We start from the raw sequence: 5985 nt of genomic DNA, 5'->3' as shown, positions 1-5985 counted from the left end.
CTGCATCCTGGCCCATCCTCACCCTTCTGCCCCCAACCCTCACCTCCTTGTACCCCCAATATGTTTTTCCCAATAAAAAAATATTAAAAAAAAGAAAAGAAAAAAAAACCCTAACCCTAAGTCCCTAACACTAACCCTCTAAACATAAACCTCTAACCCTATCTCTCTACCCCTAACCCTCTACACCTAAACCTCTACCCCTAACCTTTTAACACCCTAACCCTCTAACCCCCAAACCCTCTAACCCTAAACCCTCTATCTTCACCCTCTAAACCTCCTAACCCCAAACCCTCTAACTCTAAACCCTCTATCTTCACCCTCTAGCCCTAACTCTCTAAACCCCTGACTCTTTGACACCCTGACCCTCTAACCCCCTGAAACCCTTTGAACCCCTGACCCCCTAACTGCTAAGCCCTAATGCTCTAACCCTAACCACCTAACCCCTAATCTCCTGACTCCCTAACCCCCTAACCTCTAACCCTAACCCTCTAAGCCTAACCCTCTAAGCTTACTCCTCTAACCCTACTCCTCACCCTCTAATCCTAACATTCTAACCCTAACCTTCTATCCCTAATCCCCTAACCATCTAACCCTATAACCATCTAAGCCTCTAACCTTAAGACCCTCTGATCCCCTGACCTCCTAAACATCTGACCCTCTAAGTCCCTAACCCTCTAGCTCCCTAGTCCCCTAACCCTCTAACCTTCTAACCCCCTAACCCTCTAACCCTAACTCTCCAACCATGATTCTCAAACCCTAATCTTCTAACCCCTAAAGCCTAAGCCTAACCCCTAACCCTAACACTCTAACCCTCAAACCCAAACGCTAACCTTCTAACCCTCCAACTCTAACCCTAATCCTAACACCTACCACTACCCCTAATCCTAACCCCTAACAGTAACTCTAACCCTAAACCCTAGCCTGAACACTAACCCTCTAACCTTAATCATAACCCTCTAACCCGAACACTAACCCTTTAATCCTACCCCTAACCCCCTAACCACAACCCTCTAACCATCTAACCCTAACCTTCTAACCCCAACCTTAACCCTAAACCTCTAACCTTCCAACCCTAACCCTCTAACCCTAATGCTAACCCTAACCCCAAACCCCAATGCCTAACTCCTAACATTAAAACTAACCCTAACCTTAAAACTAACCCTAGCAATAATTTTAAAACCCTAAAACTCAACCTCATCTTCATCCTCACCCTCATCCAAGCTCATGCTAACCCTAACCGTAGTCCTAAATTCTAACCCGAACCCCATCCCCTGAACCCGTAACCCTCTAAACCCCTAATCTTCTGACCCCCTAACCCCCAACCGCTAACCCTAAACCCCATTCAAAACCCCCAAACTTAAACCCCAAATCCCAAACCCTCTAAACCTAACCCTATAACCTTAACCCTATAATCCTAACCCTAACTCTGTAACCCTAACCTTCTAACTCTAATCCTCTAACCCTAACCGTCTAACCCTAACCCTGTAAACCTCTAACAACACTCTAACCCCTGAGGCCTAACCACTAAGGCCTAAGGTCTAAGACTAACTCCTAAGCCTAACCCCTAATCCCACACTCTAACCCTCTAACCCTAACCCTGTAACCCTAACCCTAACCATGTAACCCTAAGCCCGTAACCCTAACCCTCTATCCCTCTTACCCCTAACCCTCACCCCCAACCCCCAACCCTAAACCTCTAACCCTAAACCTTCTAATCCTCTAACCCTACAACCCCTAACCCCTAACCCTTAGTCTAACCCCTAACTCGTAACCCTAACCCATAACTCTAACCCATAATCTATAATCATAACCCCTTAAGCCTAACCCCTAACCCCAAACCCTACCCTCACCCCTTCACCCTCTATCTCCTAACCCTTATCCCCTAATCATCTAACCCTAACCCTCTAACTCTACCCCTAACCCCAAACCCTGACCCCAATCCCTAACCCCTTACCCTCTAACCCCTAACCCTCTAATACTTTAACCCCTCTAATCCTAAGCCTAAACCCTAAGCCTAACCCTAAACCCTAACAGAGGCAAATGTCACCCAGCTCAGAGAAGCACACCATCATCACAGGCAGCTTTCATCAGAAGCTGAACTTCACCCCAATATGGGGCAGGAGTGCCTCTCCACCAGCAGGAAGCAGTTCTGCCCATGAGCAAGGGAATGGTGGGTACAGGCTCCACAGAGGGGCAACTGGAGGCTATGAGACAAGCCACCTGCACGGATAGCTAAAGAAAGCCTCACTGACAGCAGGCCAGCTCAGGCCCAAGGGCACTCAGGCCCAGGCCAGCTGTAAGGAGGGGAGTCTGCCATATTGGGAACCAAGCACTATGGGGCCAGCGAGGGTCCACTGCTGCCTCAGCTTGCACATCAGTTTGCTCTTGTCCCTGCGATGGGGAGTGGGGGTCGAGGGCTATGGGTTTAGTGCCCTCAGGCACCTCAAGACCAGAAGAAGGTCAACACCCGGAATGTCTCCTCTGAGAGTTTCCTTTAACTGCAGGCGTTCTCCTGAGAAATGGATGCTGAGGAAGGAAATCTATTGGCAACTCCACAAAGCGAATCGCCCAGAGGGCACCTTCCCGCAGCAGCAGCAGACTGGGGTTCCCTGACCAGTCTTCCCACTCTAAGCTTCTTCGCCTCAGCTACGAAGGTTGAGGTAAAATTCCTCCCAGAAAAATGAAAGCCTCCCAGGGAGGATCTGACGGGCTTTTCCCGTCTCAGGAGGACAGGAGCCTTCGAATGAAAAACTCCTTCAGGAGGAACGTAGGCTACCCAAGAAGGTCACGGAACCCAGGGTTCCACCCTAACTTCCTCACAGAACTTTGGAGACCTTAGAAATAAATATTCTTTCAGGTGAAACGAAGGCTCCCCAAGGACCACCTGACTGGCTTCCCCGCCGTACAGTGTGTCACAGACGTACAGAAGCCTGCGAAGTAAGAAATACTTCAGGTGGAACGCAGGCTCCCCAAGGTGGTCACGGGACCCAGGGTTCCACTCTAAATTGCCTCACAGAAGTACAGAAGCCTTCGAGTTAAGAATGCATTCAGGTGAAATGACATCTTCCCGAAGGACCAGCCGACTGACTTTCCCGCCCTTACGTGTGTCACAGAGGTATACGGAAGCCCTCAAAGTAAAAACTACTTCATGCAGAAGGCACGCTTCCAAAGGCAGTATCAGAACCCAGGGTACCACTCCACCTTGCATCACAGAAGTACGGAAGCCTTCGAAGTACAAACTACTTCAGGTGGAACGCAAGCTTCCCAAGGTGATCTCGGAACCCAAGGTTCCACTCTAACTTGCGGCACTGAAGTACGGAGGCCTTCGAGGTAAAAATTCCTTCAGGTGGAACAAGGCTTTACAAGGACCACTTGACAGAGAAGTACAGAACAAATTCCTTTAGGCTAAAGGAAGGCGCTTTTGTATTTATTTTCTTTTTCGTTCTTTTAAGAGTGTGTGTGTGTGTGTGTGTGTGTACCATCAAATTGGATCTTATTGGTACAGGAGGAGCCTGCCCCTCCTTGATTGCAGTGTACCTGTAAGGAAGGCTTTTCAGGGAGCTCCCAGAACCCCTCTTTCCACACCACATAAGTATGCAGGACTTAGAAGTAAAACTTTTTTCACATAAAAAGGGCTTCCCAAGGTGCAACACAACCAAACTGGACCAGACGACTCCCTCCCCCGCAAGGCTTGCCTTCTCTTACATGCTGCACACACTCTCCATGTCTCTCCTCACACACCCCCCGAAGGTCTAACTGCTTACAATGGGCTTACAAAAGTGGTTACAATTCCACAGGGACATGACAACCACACCACCAGACTGAGAGGCCATAACGAGGGAGGAGTTATGTGCAAGGAAAAAGGATCAGTAATCAGGATGGCTCCTGGGACATACAGTACCCGAGACTCCCTCATAGATCAAAAGAGAAGGCCTTCTCCTGGAGGACAGCTCTCCCAAACCCACCAGGCACCTGCAGAAACAAAGCTCCAGGCCCACCATGGGGGCAAGGAGGGGGCTGCACTCACAGCCAGGACTCAGAGTATGCTGATGCCTCCTCTTGCAAGTGATTTGCCCAAAAAGTTCCAGCAACGAAGAGTCTAGAAGCTCACACCACACTAACACCAAGGACAGATTATGTAAAGTCATGGGGTCTTGTGAATTAGGCAGTATGCCTAAGATTGCCTATTTTGGATTCTAGGTGAGGAAAGGCATTCACAAAAAGCTTTAGGTGCTTCTCAGAAAGACAGATGCTATAAACATACACATAGGCTAAGTTATGGACCTGTCAGGTGCAATGTCCATCTTTGGAATAACCCTTTTGAGGGGTCCACAACCTCCCGATAGTCTGAAGAGAACCCATCTCTTCAGAGGAAGTCACGTTCAAAAACTCACAATCACCAACTCCAAGAGGGAGACTTGACATAGTACCAGCAGACACACTGCGCAAGGGCCCACGTTTCCTAGGATCCTGTACATCGCCAGCTGATGAAAGGCGCGACAAGGCCAACTGCAGCATTACTATTGTAAAAAAAAATGTACAAATAAGTAAAATTCAGGTAAAGTCTAAGAGAAAGCTAAGAAAAATATGTAACCATTAAAATGTGTGAAATCCAGTAAATAAAGTGTATCAGTAGTTCTGTTTCAATCCTTGACTCTTAAGAGGTGGGAAAATAAAAACAATTCAAGAGCCTTGAACCACAATAGAAAACTTCAACAGCTTAGGAAAGTAATAGTCACTACAGAATATTACCAACGTGGGAAGCCATTTTAAAAATGACAAATTATAAACCTAGCATACTGGAACACTCTTTGTTTTCTAACTTATGTCTGTATCAAAAATGTCATGAAAATATCTTCTACCCAAAGATAACATCATGCAGATTTAACTAAAGACCACTAAAGTGTTAAAGTAGAAGCTTCTTCCCCACTGCTTCTCAATGCCCCTGTTCAGCATGACCCCAAAGCACTCATCTTCAGCCCTTCAAAAGACAAAAAACAAGAAGTACTAACTGGAAAACAAAACAAAACAAAACCCCAAATCACAGTGAGGCAGCCCAAGAGAGGGTGCCATGTTTCTTCCCATGGAAGGAAAAGGAACTGTTCTAAACACTGTAAAAGGAACAAATACTCAAAAACGTTAAATTTATGTGGCCCACATCTGTTGTTCCTCCTCTGTATGCGCAAACGCCTTCTATAAGCAACAGGAAGAAAAGAAATAAAATCAGCTATGAGGAAACATTCTCTCAGGGAGTGGCTGGTGCACTGAGACCTTGAGTTTAGTAGAACATCACTACACCACCAGAGCTCCTTCAGCACTTGTTACAAGCAGATAGTACAATCTCAGAGTGAGTATTCTCCCTCAGAACAGCTGTTGAATTTGAGTCATATGCCTTAAGCCACTGACCGATAAAACCCATGACCCTTACCTCAGGTTACAAAGAGGGAGGAATGCTCCCCTTTCATGTACACGCACACCCCCTACCTCTGACCTTAGACCACTGTGCAGGTGTGTTACATGTGACAGAGGGAAGGCTGTCCCCTTATGCACACAAACACCCCCATGCCTCCGTCTTTAGACCACTGTGCAGGTCAGCTACATGTTACATAGGACTCGTTCTGTTACTGGTGTCCAGGAACATTTCCGTGGCATAAACGACCAAGGAGGACCCTGTGGCTTAAAGGTACAGAGTTGTGTGATTGGTTAAAAAAAAAAGGCGGGGGATCCACCAGCCGTTCCGTGGGGGATAGATTGCCAGCCACTTTCATGTTGTTTAAGGCCATGTCAACACACTGCGGGGTTAGCTAGGGCATAGGGCAGACTCCATGGTACACAATAATTACAGTCCACATACCCAGTGACAGAGTGCACTGTGCTCTGGGCTGCTAACCCCACAAGACTGGCAATTGAAAACACAAGTTGTGCCAACAGGGTAAGATGGGCAGCTTCCTCTCAGAAAGATTTACAGCATCAGAAACATAAAGA

The 5985-nt window shown here is 47.3% G+C and overlaps 1 pseudogene; it reads left to right on the top strand.

Moving 5' to 3' along the window:
* The window catches only part of LOC102844527, a 16760-nt pseudogene that overhangs the window by 6914 nt on the left and 3861 nt on the right, over positions 1 to 5985 (top strand).

Source organism: Elephantulus edwardii, unplaced genomic scaffold (genome assembly GCF_000299155.1).
Source record: "Elephantulus edwardii isolate Elephantulus edwardi_28Jun2011 unplaced genomic scaffold, EleEdw1.0 scaffold00148, whole genome shotgun sequence".
NCBI classification, from domain to species: Eukaryota; Metazoa; Chordata; class Mammalia; order Macroscelidea; family Macroscelididae; genus Elephantulus; species Elephantulus edwardii.
Note: the sequence above shows the minus strand (reverse complement) of the source record. Positions and strands in the feature narration are given on the sequence as shown.